A 17,122-nucleotide genomic window follows, 5' to 3' on the forward strand; every position below is an offset into this window, starting at 1 on the left:
TGTCATCCACACGGCTCAGAATAAAAGGCAGAATAAAAGAAAGAAAGAAAGAAAAATATAAAATAAAATAAAAGTTATTAAAATGAAAAACAATTATTTTTAAAAATTCAAAAAGTAATTTTAAAAAGAAAGAAGGAAAGAAGAGAGCAAACAAACCAAAAAAACAAATCCACCAATGCTAACAAGCGCTAAAAAGTATACTAAAAAAAGGAAGAAAAAAAAACAGAATCGTCAGACAAATGGTAAAAGCAAACCTATACAGACAAAATCACACACAGAAGCATACACATAACACTCTCACAAAAAGAGAAAAAGGGAAAAGATGTATATATATCGTTGCTCTCAAAGCCCACCTCCTCAATTTGGGATGATTCATTGTCTGTTCAGGTATTCCAGAGATGCAGGGTATATCAAGTTGATTGTGGAGCTTTAATCCGCTGCTCCTGAGGCTGCTGGGAGAGATCTCGCTTTCTCTTCTTCGTTCGCACAGCTCCCTGGGTTCAGCTTTGGATTTGGCCCCGCCTCTGCGTGTAGGTCGCCTGAGGGCGTCTGTTCTTCTCTCAGACAGGACGGGGTTAAAGGAGCCGCTGATTCGGGAGCTCTGGCACACTCAGGCCAGGGGGGAGGGAGGGGTACGGATGCGGGGCGAGCCTGCAGCGGTAGTGGCCAGCGTGAGGTTGCACCAGCCTGAGGCGCGCCGTGCGTTCTCCCGGGGAAGTTGTCCCTGGTTCACGGGGCCCTGGCAGTGGCGGGCTGCACAGGCTCCCAGGAGGGGAGGTGTGGAGAGTGACCTGTGCTCGCACACAGGCTTCTTGGTGGCGGCAGCAGCAGCCTTAACGTTTCATGCCCGTCTCTGGGGTCCACGCTGATAGCCGCGGCTCGCGCCCTCTCTGGAGCTCCTTTAAGCAGCTCTCTTAATCCCCTCTCTTCGTGCACCAGGAAACAAAGAGGCAAGAAAAAGTCTCTTTCCTCTTTGGCCGCTCCAGACTTCTCCCGGGACTCCCTCCCGGCCAGCCGTGGTGCACTAGCCCCTTCAGGCCGTGTTCACGCCGCCAACCCCAGTTCTCTCCCTGGGATCCGACCGAAGCCCGAGCTTCAGCTCCCAGCCCCCGCCCGCCCCGGCAGGTGAGCAGACAGGCCTCTCGGGCTGGTGAGTGCTGGTCGGCACCGATCCTCTGCGGGAATCTCTCCGCTTTGCCCTCCGCACCCCTGTTGCTGCGCTCTCCTCCGTGGCTCTGAAGCTTCCCCCCTCCACCACCCGCAGTCTCCGCCCACGAAGGGCCTTCCTAGTGTGTGAAAACCTTTCCTCCTTCACAGCTCCCTCCCACTGGTGCAGGTCCCGTCCCTATTTCTTTTGTCTCTGTTTATTCTTTTTTCTTTTCCCTACACGGGTATGTGGGGAGTTTCTTGCCTTTTGGAAGGTCTGAGGTTTTCTGCCAGCGTTCAGTAGGTGTTCTGTAGGAGCTGTTCCACATGTAGATGTATTTCTGATGTATTTGTGGGGAGGAATGTGATCTCAGAGTCTTACTTTTCCGCCATCTTGAAGCTCCTCCACTCTGCTGCTTTTTGAGTGAGCCATTGCTTAGGTTATTTTAAAGCCCTGATGGCCTGGTTTCCAGGGCAGGGTGTGAACAGTTCCAAAATGTCAGAACAGCAGAGAACCTGTTTCTCCCTCTCTTGCTGGAAGAGACCAGAGCAAAATGATCAAGGAAAAAGTACTTTATGTCTTCAAAATTATTATTTTGAGCCTTTAGCAGGTGTGCTTCTTATATATAACAGCTTCTTCACAAGTCTGAGGTGGTAGGTCTCATGTTCATCTTTTTCGTATCAGAACTTGAGGGGTTATTCAAGAACATTCCAACATAGCCCTTGAGCCTTGCTCTCTTCATCTGTAAAATGGGGTAATGCCTATCTCACAGGCTATTGAGAGGAGGAAAAGGATTAAGTGAAATAATAAAGCGAAGTCTGGTCAAGCACCCAGCTCAGTATCTGGCTTGTGGCAGATACTCGATAAATGGTAGAATGCTGATGGTGAAAGTGAGTCAGCTACTCCCTTGCAGGGGAAACACTCTGGGGCCTGATCACACTCAGTCAGAACCCGATCTCATGTGGTTTGCCCGGGGATCAGGGTGTTTACCCTGTGGTTATGATGGGGGAGGGGAGGCACGGCTGAACTTCTCCAGGCTGGAAATGCCACCAATTTATGTTTCCATAAATGTAATCAGTTTACCTTTATGAAAGTTATGAAGGATTCCTGAGGGTTTGTGAAGATGCCTTTGCTTCTGTGAACTAACACTGCGCAGAGGGCCTGCCCGGACCGCCGTGATGCTGAGGGGGACCAGGGGAAGTAGCGGGGCATCAGAGGATGGCTCCCGGGACAGGAAAGCAGGGATACTCACAGGACTTCAGCCTCTGCAGGCAGTGGTAACCCAGAGTGCCCACTTCTGTGACTCAAGTGGTCGTTTCCAGAAATGAAGCAGGTACTCCAAGGATAACGGGTACCTTGAGGTTGGAGTATACGGCTGCCCACGGGAGCACCCTCTGTGACCCTCCCTGGCCCATGTGGCTTGAAAATTCCAACAGGGGCTGAATCTTGTCATTCCTAGACAGAGCCAAAGTGCTAAGTGTACATACTCCTGGGAGAGGTGATGCAACAGCCACCTGTGATGTAACTTACATGGTAGGGCTGATTTGGAAGCAGATTCTGAGAGTGGGAAGGATTCTGAGAGTTAAGGGGGAGGACAATGGGCTGGAAGAAAGAGAGCACAGAGGCCTTGAGAAGGGGAAGGGCCTGTGGCCAAACGTGGGCAACTCTTCTCCCTCCACGTCTGGCCTGGGGCTGATAGCTTTCTCTGGAGGAGCTGATTCTCCCAGTGTGTGTGCAGAAACACTTCACCACTTTGGAAAGGAGCAGCAGGCTACTGCCATTTAAATAAGGATTTCAGGAAGTGAGAAAAGAAAAAAAGTTAAAAACTAGCTGGAAGCTGGAGTGTATATTTATGATGCAGAATATTTAATGACATGAAGAGGCAGAGTGGCAATTTAGGAATTTTTATGTTGTCTCCAAGAATCATAGGTATATTTGCTGATTAAAAAAGGGTTTGGGTGGGGGAGGCATCATTCTCCTGCATATTTGTGGGGTGTAATCACAAATACCTTGACATTTTTTCGAATTCATAAGATTTGGAAGAGAGAGGGAAAAAAAATAGCATAATTTGTTGAAATATTTTGGAAAAATGTGACATGACTGTTTTCAAATGTTTTTACTACCTACAAAGGCCATACCCTCAAATAATATTTATGGACCAAAAGCTCATGGGATGGGTCAAAATTCTTAGGATGGCTATTCTGGGTAGGAGAAATAGAGTTATTTTCTTTTTTTCAATTGTCTGTATTTAATTTCAAAGAAAATGTTAGTCCTTTATAATCATGGGACTACAAATTTAAAATCTGCTTCTTTTCTTTTTTTTTTTTTTTTGCAGTAGGGATACATGATGGAAAATCGAATCCCAGGCTTAAAATGTGACACAGATGTGTTTGTAACTTTTGGAGGTGACAGTGTTGTAATGCTACAGGTAAGATTCGGGAAATGTTTATTCTTTTTAAACAGCATAATTTTCAAGATCAAGAGTTATCCAGAAATCTGAAATGCTTTATATGTTTTATCTTCATCTGATGTCTTCACTTAATTGGCTGGTGTTTTTCCATTAAGCACTTGATTTTTGCAGTAGTTGAATTGAGGGGGTGTTAATTTATTTCCTAGATGATCTTTGATGCTGAACTATATCTTTTTATGGCTTAAGAAAACTACTTCATGTACTTATGGGTGTCATATAGATTCTACTGGGAAGGCTATTCCCAAAGAGTTTGTAAGGTCCAGTTTAAAATACATAGAGTGAATGAAAATGAAAACACAACATATCAAAAAATGTTGGATGCAGATAAAGCAATGCTTAGAGGGAAATTTATAGCATTAAATGTTTACTTTAGAAAAGAGAATATGTCTCAAAAAATTTTGTTCCCACCTCCAGAAAATAAAAAAGTGGAGCAAAATAAGCATAAAAAAGAGACTAACAAAGAAAAGAGCACAAATCAATGAAATTGAAAAAGGTGAAAAATCCATGAAACAGAAAGCTGATTCTTTGAAAAGAATCAATAAAGTTGTTAACTACCTAGCAAGAATGACAAAGACAAAAAATAGGAAGATTCAAATAACCAGTATTAGGAATGAAAAAAGATACATAACTAGATATCCTGCAGCCACTAAAATAATAATGAGGGAATACTAGAAAATAACTTCACATTAATATATTTGGTGACTTAGAAGAAATTACCAATTCCTCAAAAACCACAAAGACCCAAATGCAGCCACTTGAAATAGACAACCTGTGTAGTCCTATAATGGAAAAGAAATTTAATGTTAAATAGTAATACAAAATCTCCCCCCAAAGAAACCTTCAGGTCTAGGTTTCATTGGAGAATTCTATCAAACATTTAAAGAAGAATTTTACACAATCTCTTGCAGAAAATAGAAGAGAAGAAAACAATTCCCAACTCGGTTTTATACAGCTCATATTACTCTGATACCAAAAGTAAGAGAGTACAATAAAGGGGAAGCTACATATCAAAAACCTGCATGACCTTAGATACAAAAATCCTCAATAAGATTTTAACAAATGAAATCTGGCAGTGTAGAAAATGAATTATATACCATGAAGAAGTGGGATTCATTCCTGGTATACAAGGCAGCTTCAACATTCAAAAGTCAATCAATGTAATCCATCATATCAAGTGACTGAAAAATTAAAAAAATCATGATCATGTTGGTTTACACAGAAAAAGCATTTGACCAAATCCAACAACGGTTCTTGATAAAATCTCTCGGCAAACTAGGAATAGAGGGGAATTTCTGCAACTTGTGGATAAAAAAGTATCCACAAAAAACTGTAGCTAACATCATGCTTAATGGTGACACACTGAATGCTTTCCCCCTAAGATCAGATATAAGTCAAGGATGTCCACTGCTGCCACTGCTATTTAACATGGAGTTGGAAGTTATGGTGAGGGCAATCAGGCAAGAAAAAATAAATAAAATACGTAGAGATTAAAAGGGAAAGAAATGAAACTGTTCCTATTTGCAGATTACATCATTGTCTACATAGAGAATCCAAGGAATCTGCAAAAAACTTCTAGAACTAATAAGTGAGTTCAGCAAGACCACAGGATATAAGATCAATACACAAAAATCAATCAGATTTCTATATACCACTAAGGAACATGTGGAAACTGAAATTAAACATACAATATCATTTACAATTGTTTCAAAGAAAATGAAATACATAGGTGTAAATCTAACAGCTATGTATAGGATCTTTATGCTGGAAATTATAAAATGCTGTCGAAAGAAATCAAAGAAGTCCTAAGTGAATGGAGAGGCATACTAAATATCTTCACAGATTGGATGACTCTGCCCAGGAAACATGTCCATTTTGCCAGAACTGATCTGTCTATCTATATATATTTATATAATGAGATTCCTACCAAAATCATAACGAAGTTTTTTGTAGACATAGACTTATTCTAAGACATCATCAAAATGGTGGAAGAGGCGTTTTCTGCCATCTTTCCCCCAAAGAACACCAGTTTTGACAATTACTCATCGATGAGAGCTCCTTTGTGAAAGCCCAGGAGTCCAGTGGAGAAGTTCCAGCACGTTGTTGGAACAAACAAACAAACAAAAAATCTGAGGTTGAACACACTGAAGACGGTAAGAGGAACAGCTTCCCTTCACCTGTGTTACTCCTCTCCCAGGGTGGCACAGCTAAAGGACAGAAAGACCTTCTCGGCTGGTGATTTCTCCCATGGGGAAAATGAGAGCATGTGAGTGAACAACACCCAGCTTCCCCAGCTGTGCAGGACACTGCTGTAGTAATCAAAACAGTATGGTAGTGGCATTAAAAGAGACACATCGACCCATGGAACAGAATCAAGAGCCCAGAAATAAAGTCATGCATATATGGTCAACTAATATTTGCTAAGGGAGCCAAGAATATACTATGAGTAAAGTAAATTATTTGGAATTAATTATTCAGAATTATTTCAGAATTTCCATTTAATGTGGGCTGGATTAAAAATTGCTTTTCTCCTGTCTCTCTCCTGCCTAAGTGTTGTTTTAAAAAACTCTCCTTAAGGATATTCAGTAATCAGACATGGCACTAATTCACATTCTCCACCTCAGCTGATAATCCAAGTGTGTGAGGTTTTCCACCAGTTTTCTCTTCAGGAGTATATTTTAAACTCAAGCGTGTGGTTCGACATTGCTTGACCCTGAAGGTTGTGACTCAGTGCTTTAATTGAAAGCTCTAGCTTGTAGACACTATGGAAAGGTTGTTTAATTTCGTTCTGGGAGCAGTCCCAGTTTCTAACTATGAAGCGAAGTGGAAGCACAGGAGAAACAGGGACAGCTGGCTTCTTGTCATATAAATGGGAGCATGGGCAGTGACACAGAGGGACTCTGGACCATGGAGGGCAGGGATGCAGGGGTGTCGGGCTGGAGGGAGGCTGAGCTGCCTGCTCGGGAGGACACACGTCATCACAAAGAGGCAGAGCACCCAGCAGTAAGAGCCCATACAGGGTTTTGAGGCCCAGGCTGAGGAAGGAAGCCAGGGATGGTCCAGTTTCACAGTCTGCTGGAAAGGAGATCACCAGAGACCTTAAAACCAGATTGTGGGGCTTCCCTCGTGGCACAGTGGTTAAGAATCCACCTGCCAGTGCAGGGGATACAGGTTCGAGCCCTGGTCCGGGAAGATCCCACGTGCCGTGGAGCGACTAAGCCCTTGCGCCACAATGACCGAGCCTGCGCTCTAGATCCTGCGAGCCACAACTCCTGATGCCCACGCACCTAGAGCCCGCGCTCCACAACAAGAGAAGCCACTGCAGTGAGAAGCCCGCACACCGCAATGAAGAGCAGCCCCTGCTCGCCGCAACTAGAGAAAGCCTGCGCGCAGCAACGAAGACCCAACACAGCCAAAAATAAATAAATAAATAATACCTTTAAAAAACTAGATTGTGTAGGCCTTCTTTGGCCAATTTTCCAGATAGATGTCTTCCAGACACATGCTGGAAAAATACTACCTCAAGCTATGATCAAAGCTTATCAGGAGCTGGAAACACGGATTTTATAAGTGGTGTGGATCAGGGGTCCCCAAGACCACGCCCAGGTTTGATAATTCTCTAGGAGAACTCACAGGATGCCACATATAATCATACTCACGGTTAGGATTTATTGTAGCAAAAGGATAAAACACAGACTCGGCAAAGGGAAAAGGCACATGGGCAGAGTCTGAAGGAAACCGAGCATTAGCTTCCAAGATTCCTGTCCCAGTGGAGTCACAAAGGACATGCTTACTTCTTCCAGCAGTGAACTGTGACAGTACATGTGAGACGCTGTTTACCAGGGAAGCTCATCAGAGACTCAACATCCAAGTTTTTTACTGGAGGCTGGTCACGTAGGCACCCTCTGCCTAGCACATATTAGAATTCCAGACTTTCAGACAGAAAACAAGTGTTCAGCACAAACTGTATTGTTTGCACGAAGTGTTTAGGCACAGAGAGCCAGCCTTGTCAGTCACAGAATGATGGGAACCCTCCCCAAATCCAGGTTCCCAGGTGCCAGCCAAGGGCATCCTTGCAAGCACACCCTTCCAAGAATAGCAGTCTCAGGCCTTCTGTGTTAACTCTTCCACAGTGGGGCTCTAAGATAAGGCAGATGCCCTTCCTGATTTTATTGCTAAGAAAACGAAAGATTAAAGGTGGTGGTGAGTGGGGAAGCATTCCCACAGCATCCAGAATTAGAAGGAAAGAAGATACTTAGACACTGCACCATAGATAAGAGGATTAAAAACCAAGGGGATGACTTCTGGTTCGGGATCATGGCATGAACGCCAACAAGGCAGCTCTTTCCTCTTCAATCCTTTTGAAATAACTAGAAGAAAGAATAGAGGGGAACAGATCTGCAAGGCCATTGACAACAGTAGAGGGGCCATCAGAAGACAGAGGAGTTTGATACATTTCTGGAGACTGGGAAGCAGATGGGATGGAATGGATGGATGAACTCAAGGGAACACTGATGGAAGTGGGAATTGTTTCTTTTGGATGTCTCTGGAGAGGTGCTGAGTCACAGGGATGGAGAGCAGGAGCGGGATGGGGGCAGAGAGCCAGGCATTTCTCTGAAGGCTTGTCTGATGGCAGGACAGCCATCCTCCCCACATCAGAGAACCTGACTACAGCAGTAGCATCCGCCACAGCTCTGGAAACCTACAGTAGGAAGGACACTTCGGTTGCCCAGGGAGGGCTTAGTCTCCTGGGGTGAGAGACTGAGATTTGCTGGGGAAGGAGTGGGGGCAGCCTGCCTGCTTGTTGCCAGTGGACACAGCCTACCAGGAGACCTACAGTTGACATGCCCTGCTTTGTACCCAGAGCTTTCAGACTGCCTGGCATCCACCCAGTGGTGGAGAAGGTGGCGCTAGCTACCCTCCGCTGGTCAACCTGGCCTTCCACTTGAGTGTTGGAATCAGCCCATGTTGGGGAGGCTGTCCCTCTCTGGGCTGGATTCTGTTTTGATTCCACTTATCAAAGCAGAGAGAGAAATTTCAGGAGACCAGGGGACAGAAACTGGTCAGTAATTTTCATAGTATTCTTCCATTACTTACAGGGCTTTCAACCCTCTGCTTGAAGGTGGGATTTTTCTTAGCGATCCTGAAGATACTAGAGCTGCTGTCCCATGATTGAGGAGATGTGGACAGAGCAGGCACGTGCTTCAGAGTTTCTGCAGGCTTTGTATATTTCCCTTTAAGCAAGATAGAAGGTCTTCTGACCCTTTCATTATTTTCCCAGGGCAGAGGTTGTAGGCCCTTGGTGAAATTTAATTACACCCTCCACCAAATCCAATTACTGCCTACACCCATGAAATCCCATTATAACTTTCTTTTGCTTCATTAGAGGTACCCTAGGACAGGTCCCTTCTTAATCCACAGATTTCCTGAGGAATATCAGTCAGAGGCTTTGCATCCATTGTTTATTACTCCAAGAGCATATATGCAAAAATGCAAATGACCTACAGCCTGAGTTGCTTAAAAACCAAGCGTGTATCTCGTTTCCTGCAAGAAAGCTGATTCCTTAGGGATTTCAGGCCCCTTGGGGTATTTTCCCAATGATATTCAGATATTTTGTTTTGTTTTTCTTACTATTTCCAACTTCTGAAAATTTCAAACAGAAATTTCAAGGGAAAATTGACAGACTAGTGCAATAACACTTGGACATGTTTTCTACTTCTAAATGTTAACGTTTTGCTATACTTATGTGGTCTCTTTCTTATTCTCTTTATACACATATTTGTGTGTGTGTGTGTGTGTGTGTGTGTGTGTGTGTGTGGAACCATTTGAAAGTTGCAGACATCAGACACTTCATCCCTAAAAACTTTGACATTCATTTTCTAAAATAAGGATATTTTCTTACAAAAGCACAGTACCATCATCACACCTAAGCAAATGAACAATAATTCCATAATACAGGTTATCTAATTAGGATGATCAGAAACTTAAGGAAGAACCATAGCACATGAAAAAGAAGGAGCAATATGAACAAATAGAATAAGTGGCACTAGGAGAAGCAAAAACCCATTAATATCCCTGGAGATGTGTGATGACCTTACATCCATAAGAGGAAAACACCCCGCCTTGACAAATGAGCACTCAGAGAACTGTAGTGCTTTAAACCATAGTAATCCTAGTGCCAAGAACCACAGTAGATTAAAATTATATGTTTGCTTAATTTTTAAAAAATCCATTATAAAGGCCGAAGGGTAAATTTGAGAAAACTTCGTAGAATGGAGATCAGCAAAACTAAGTGAAGGTGAGTAAAAGGGAAAGGCTAAGAGAGCTGGATGATCGTGTCTAGGAAACTGGTGACATACCTAAAAGAGGGAGCAGAGAACCCAGAAAGGCAGACAAATCCAGAGAAATAAAAGAAGACAATTTCCCACATCTGAAAAAAGTCACTAGTCTTGAAATTGGCAGGACCCACCAGAAAAGGTCAGAGTCTGAAGACAGCCTGGAGGATTTCAGATCACCAAGTAAGGACAAAGAGAGGGCCGCCGAACTTTAGACTGAAGAAACATCAGATTATTTACTAAGAAAAGAGAGTCAGATTGACCTCAGCCCTGTTAGCGGCAGCGCTGAAGGCTGGGGCAGTGCCTCTCAACTCCACCGCACCCATACGTTCCTAGGGATCTTGTTCACATTCAGATTCTGGGGTGGGTCCGCATTTCTGCTTTCTAGCAAGCTCCTCGGTGATGTTGGCAGTGCTGGTCTGTGGACCACACTTTGAGTGGCCAGGGTCTGAAATAAAATGGAACGATGCCTTTAGAATTCAGAAGAAAGTCATTTTGAACGTAAAATTTTATAGCTAGCTAAATTATTCATCAAATATGAGCCAGATTTACAGATACTCAGATGCTCAGGAAGTTTACCTTGCCGTGCACTTTCTGAACAATATTACTTGTAGATGAACTGGAGAAAAGCATAAAGGGAATTAAGAATTAGAAAGACATCCGTGCTTTCTGGAGCTAATCCAAGAGGAGTATGTATAAAGAAATACCTGCATAGTAGTGGTGTAGCAGGCCCAGAACACAATTAGTCCAAATTAGAACAGGAAGTCGGAAGGATGAAAAGAATGACTTCGAGAAAGAAATGATTTCGGGTCAACAGATAGAATGATTAAGAAGCAGGGAGGTCTTAGTGATGATGGAAAAGGCATATGGTTCTTCTTGAAACAAGGGGAGAAATAGTCCATTAAGACTCCAGGAAAAATAAAGCTGCTCAATCAAAAGCATGTTCCAAATAGGAAGCAGACTAAAACATAACACAAGAATCTGTTTGACCTTGACATTTGGAAGCTGCTTCTTCTAGGAGAACAAAAACTAATTAAGAATGGGTATTTCTGGAGTGAGGTCCTGGAGGTAAGGCATTGGATAGGAGACATTTACTTTTTATTTAAGACCATAGTATGGCTTGAAGTTTTTAAAAATTTCCAAATCAAATTTATTTAAAACCATTCAAAGAAACAGTCCCCCCCTTAAGTATAAAAAGTGAGGGAGGGAAGAGAAGGAAGAAAGAGTAACAAAGGGAGGGAGGGAGGCCTCTTCAAGAGAATAAAGGCCATGCCTACAAGCACACCCACCTCTTACTCTTCAGCCCTAATGTTCTCCTCACCCCCATCACTGGGGTGAATTCCAGATTCTTCTCCCAGATGAGCTGGACCTCAGGTATTACAATGGGGTTTGGGGACAAGTATGGTGTTGGGTGAGGACTGGCCCTCAGGCTGCGGAACCTGGACTCCCTCTGTTCCTGGAAAGAACCATACAGTAAACCAGAAGGGACATTCTCAGTGGGGCCCCAGCCTTCTGTCTGTAGGTTGAACCCTAGTGAGATCAGCAGGTGGAGATGTTGAGTTGCCAGAAAGAACACAGTTGCCGACACTCCTAAAACCAGAGGTTGGGTCAACCCAACTGCAGGGCCTCGAGTGTCAGTTCTAAAAGAGACTGAGATCTGGCTGCAAGAGCAGTGGTACAAGGAGCAGGCGGTACGGGGGTGATCAGCCTGCAGATGACAGCTCTGCTTTCCTGAAGGGTGGAACTGCCTTCCTCTTCTGAGGGCCTCTTGGAGAGAGAGAACGAGGGTCTGCCTGACCCAGCAGAATCAGAGGCAGACGGTTCCAAGTGATCTCCCCAGAGATCTACAGATGGGGAGTTTCTCCCAGAATCACCCCTGATGATGGCAGAAACAAACAGGTGTGTGAAATGGGACCAGAGGTAGGCAGAGGGCGGCCTAGGGAAGGCTGCGAAGGCCGTCGGCGGGGCAGCAAGAGCAGACTTGGGACCGAGTCTCAGCCGAGAGGAAGGAGGTGCTGCCCAGGCCAGGGGGCGGCCATTGGAAATAGCGGGAGGGGGACAGCTCAGACATCTGCTTCGGGATAGAGTCGATACGAAGCATTTACAAAATGTGCTCGTTCATTTTGGGGGACTTGGAGGGACGTTGAGATGATGCACTCTTAGAAAAGCTGACCAAGGTAGTTTGAACAGACGTTTTAGTTTTCTCTTTCCAAATCCATCGACCCATAACAGAGCTGGCACTAATTCTTTCAAAACCAGATGTTCCAGCATCTAACTACTGAAAGTTCTCCCCAAGAGCTCCATGTGTGAGGTTTGGGAGAAAGAGAGCCTTCTGAACCTTTATCTGTACTTCTGTGCTCATCAAAGTGACTTCTTCATTTTCTGCACGGAAATCAATCTCGCTCCCTCCCTCTCTCTCGCTTTCCTCCCTCCCTCTCTCTCTCTGTCTCCTTGTCTCCCTTCCTTCTTTCCTTCATTTCTTCCTTTCTTTCTTTCCTTCCTTCCTTTCTTTCTCTTTGTTTCTTTTTTGCTTCCTTTCTTTCTTCCTTCCTTCCTCCCTCCCCTCCTTCCTCCCTCCCTCCCTTTCTTTCTTTCTTTCCTTCTTTCTTTCTCTTTTCTTTCTTTCCTTCCTTCCTTCCTTCTTTCTTTCTCTCTTTCTCTTTCTCTCTCTCTCTCTTTCTTTCTTTCCTTCTTTCTTCCTTTCTCCCTCCCTCCCTTTCTTTCTTCCTCTTTTCTTTCTTTCCTCCTTCCTTCCCTTCCTTCTCTCCTCCCTCGCTTCCTCCCTCCCTCCCTCTTTCCCTGCCTCCCTCCCTCCCTCCCTTCCTTCCTTCCTTCCTTCCTTCCTTCCTCTCTTTCTCTCTTTTTCTTTCCTTCTAGCCAGGGAATCTTTACAGATTATCCTCTAAGAAATCTTACCTTGATGGGGTATCCAGCATCTAAAAGAGGAAAATAACGTCCTTAGTGGAGGATCATGTCCAGTTGGCCTTTTCTGCAACCTCACTCCCTGGGTGACACCTGAGCTGCCCTAAGGTACCTTGAGTTGCCAGATGTAGCTGTAATAAAAACACAGAACACGCAGTTATATTTGTGTCTGCCCATCTTCCTGGGACCCTCAGGGCCAGGTCCAGCTTCATGGGGCAAAATCTGTGCAGTCGTACAGGACCTCGTGCTCAGAAGGGCCTGTGCTTGGTTTGCTGCTCTGCTCTCACCATCTTGAAATTCTTAATAATTTTTGAACAAGGGACCCTGCATTTTTGTTTTGCTCCAGGTCCCAAATTCCATAGCCAGTCCTGCCTAGGGCATGATTTGGGACCCCAATGCCACAAGTACTGCCACTTTGAGTGAATCCATCACCCTACGTGGTATAGACCTGAGTGCAGCCTCACTGCCTGCCTTGTCCTGTTATAGAGTGGATAACATCTGCTGGCTTTTCCTTAGAGACCGTGTTTGCTATCCTAATTGACTGTAAGCATTTCTGCGGTGGTAGCAGATACTACTTGTTAGACTTTTAAATCCAAGTTTCACTGTAGCTGGCATAAATCAGTGAAATACTCAGCATGTAGAAATGCTAGTTGCTTCCTACATGCCTTGAAAAGCCATTCGACCTAAAAAATAATTTTTATTGATGCTCCATAATCAGTGTTCTCTGATGCATAGGATATTCGTTACACATGCACGTTTGTGATGTCATTATTCTGCATACTTGCTCAGGCTCATGGCTTCCAAATGTTGGCTGTAGATTAGCTTGATTCCTTCTACAGATGGGATCTTTTACAAAAGGCAAGAACATAGCTGTTCTGGCTGCTTAGTCCCCTGGAGTTCTCTTAAGAAAAGGGACTCCTGAACAGGTGCAGCAGGACTCAAGCCCTGGGAATTTATCAAGTAAATAGAAGAAAATAAAGAGTATTCACATGTTGAACAAGAGAACTGTGTGAAGAGCCACACAGAGACAATCGCCTGGAAAGAAATAACCTCACAGGTTGTCTTAAGAAAATCTGGTGTAAGTTTTCAAAACACCAGACCTAGATAAGGATGTAATTACTTGTATTGAAAAGAAATATATTTTATTCTATAAAATGGGTTTATTTTACTACTGGGTTCCTTTTTAAATAATGAAATCTCTATTACAACTAAAACATTCAATGTATACAAATTTTACTGAATTTCCTAGTTTTGATCATCATTATTGCACGTGAGATATCACTTTTGGGGTAATCTGGATGGTGACTAGACAAAACCTCGCTGTTCTATTTTGATTTTGCAACTTTTTGTGTATATAATTATTTTAAAATAGAAAGTTAAAATTATATATATAAATATAGTATATTATGTGTTTTATATAATGTTATATAATTTATTTATATTTTAAAATTTATTTATATTTTAAAATTTATTTATTATATAATTTATATATATTATATGTTATAATGTATTCAGGAACACATACATGAGGTCAAAAAAAGCACATCTTCATTGCCCGCTCAGTTGAGAGGGTGACTGATCTATCTTTGCTTCCCCCTGATCATTTATCAAATAAAGTACTGAATTTAGAGACTGTCCTGCCCAAACCCCATGGTAGCTGATAGCTTCAACCACTTAATTCTTCACCAGGGGGCATCGATAGCAGAAAGTAAACTCATTTTAAAAAATCAGGTTTTCTTGTCTCATGACCCTAGAAAAAGATGAATGATTCCAAAAGCAAGGAGCGAAAAGTAAAGAGAAAGGAGCAGAGATCTAAACTGAGGAATCTGCTTTTGTGATATTAGCTAGGCTCCAGTGTGTCTATCTTTTAAGTTTAGCACCTAAACTGAGTTATTATGGTCTTCTAATTTTAAATCTAGTTAAAACGAGTTGATTCTCCCAATGTAAGTTGCTTAAATCAGAAAGGTGGACATCGAGACAAAAGTTAAAGGAAATTATTAAGGAATTGAAAAGATCAGGTGAGATACTAAACATAGGAAGGAGATTTATTTATTTATTCACTTATTTAAGAAAGATTCCTCAACTCCTATCTCTGTGTTGCACATTGTTTGAGGGCACAAAGCAGCAGAAGGACAAGAAACCAATAGCGAGTTGTAATGCTCTCTGTCCTCAGGTAGCAGTAAATTCAATGTGGAAAAATAAAGCAAGGGGCTTCCCTGGTGGTGCAGTGGTTGAGAGTCCACCTGCCGATGCAGGGGAGACGGGTTCGTGCCCCGGTCCAGGAAGATCCCACATGCCGCAGAGCGGCTAGGCCCGTGAGCCATGGCCGCTGAGCCTGCGCGTCCGGAGCCTGTGCTCCGCAACGGGAGAGGCCACAGCAGTGAGAGGCCCGCGTACCGCAAAAAAAATAAATAAATAAATAAATAAAAATAAAGCAAGCAAACGTATGAGGGGAGGGGTGGGAATCAGACCAATTTTTAATGCTGGGAATGTTTTTGCTCTTGTAACAGGAGGGTGATGGAGTTAGAGCCATCATAACTTTAACAGATGAACAAAAACAAAGGATGTGTTAATCCTAGTGATGTCAGTGAAACTGACCTTGATTGCTATATCATTTTAAGTTTAATTCTAGTCAAAGTTAATTTCTCCCATTTTCCCATTGCTAGCAGTGTTCGATTTTTACACTTACTATGTATAGCAGAAGCCACAAAAAAGTTTAGGTCCTTTGGCCCATAATATGGTGATCCTCAAGCTCATTGGACCTAATGTCCTCTTTTTCATAGTAAATATTTTGTGACACCCCCTTTATTATCCTGAAATGAAGTCATGGGTAATATAACTTATCTAGACACATGATTTCAAGAATTCAAGACAAAGAAACAAAAGGAATGTGTAATAAGCATAACAACATAGTAAGACTTAACAATGCCTCTATACATGGAGTTGCTGTAGCATCTCCAGTGTAGACCAAAGTCCAGGCTATGGACCAATCATAACTGGGAACATCGCACCATCTTACATGTCACTGACCTAAAGCCAGTCCCATGGCTGCTTCGAATTCAAGGGGGCAGGGGAATTTAACCTTCCACAGACCCAGGTCGGGGAGAACCTGAAAGCTTTAGTGTAAGAGTCAGGCTGTGGGCTATCAGTTGGCTTCATGAGTTTGAGCTCATGGCATTCAACAGGACACTGGATGTGGCACAGTCCTCTGCTGGGTTAGAGTGTCCCATGCATTGCCTGGCTCTGCCCACCAATGCCAATAAAGTCACCCAGGCAAACGTGCCTTGACAAGTTTCCAGCTTCCCTCTCAAAGTCAGGGTGGCCCTCTTTAAGAACCATTGCATCAGTCAAGCTCATTGGATTTATTCTCAGGTAATAATCAAAAAGAGGACAGTCTGGGCTTCCCTGATGGCGCAGTGGTTGAGAGTCCGCCTGCCGATGCAGGGGACACGGGTTCGTGCCCCGGTCTGGGAAAATCACATGTGCCGTGGAGCGGCTGGGCCCGTGAGCCATGGCCGCTGGGCCTGCGCGTCCAGAGCCTGTGCTCCGCAACGGGAGAGGCCACAGCAGTGAGAGGCCCACGTACTGAAAAAAAAAAAAAAAAAAAAAAAAAAAAAAAAGAGGACAGTGCTATTTGTCTGAATATATTGATACCAAGGATATTAATGACAGTATAAAATTGGAAACAACATAAATATTATCTAATTGAATGGAAATGTTTAATTAGGTATGATTTCTCCAAAGAATATTATGCAGCCATTAAACAGATAAATAGAATCCAAAACAGATTGTGAACCGAAAATATCATTTACGATATCCCATTGATTGAAAGCATTATAACATTTTATGTAATCTATAAAAAACATGAATGTATGTGAAATGAAGAAGGAAATATTCTAAAATTGGTACTCATATGAGAATGAATAAGCAACTTATGGCTGTGTAACAAGCCCACCCCCAAAGTTAGTGCCTTATAACGACACGCAATTGTTAGGGCATCATTTGTAGGTCGGCGGTTTGGGCTGAGCTCTCGTGATGTGATTCCTCTGCTGGCCTCACCGGGGCTCACTCCTGCCTGGCAGTCAGCTGGAGGCTCGGCGGGGCAGGCTGGCCCAAAGTGGCCTCACTGACGTGCCTAGCAGTTGCTGCACACTGTCACCTGGACCTCTCTCTACAACAGCCTAGCCCTGGACATCTTCTTTTAATAAACCTGGACAAGCATGCAGTGTTTTAGGCCCACATTATAACTGT

At 43.4% G+C, this 17,122-nt stretch overlaps 1 protein-coding gene across 2 annotated transcripts in view; it reads left to right on the top strand.

Annotated features, from left to right (window-relative positions):
* LOC136792066 (acyl-coenzyme A oxidase-like protein) overlaps nt 1–17,122 on the top strand; it is a 192,979-nt gene that overhangs the window by 50,900 nt on the left and 124,957 nt on the right. For both annotated transcript variants that reach the window (XR_010835227.1, XR_010835228.1), the window contains exon 4: nt 3,483–3,575. The gene's annotated coding sequence lies outside the window, so the exon portion shown is untranslated. The remainder of the gene's footprint in view (nt 1–3,482; nt 3,576–17,122) is intronic.

This window comes from Kogia breviceps, chromosome 11 (assembly GCF_026419965.1).
Source record: "Kogia breviceps isolate mKogBre1 chromosome 11, mKogBre1 haplotype 1, whole genome shotgun sequence".
Lineage (NCBI taxonomy): Eukaryota > Metazoa > Chordata > Mammalia > Artiodactyla > Physeteridae > Kogia > Kogia breviceps.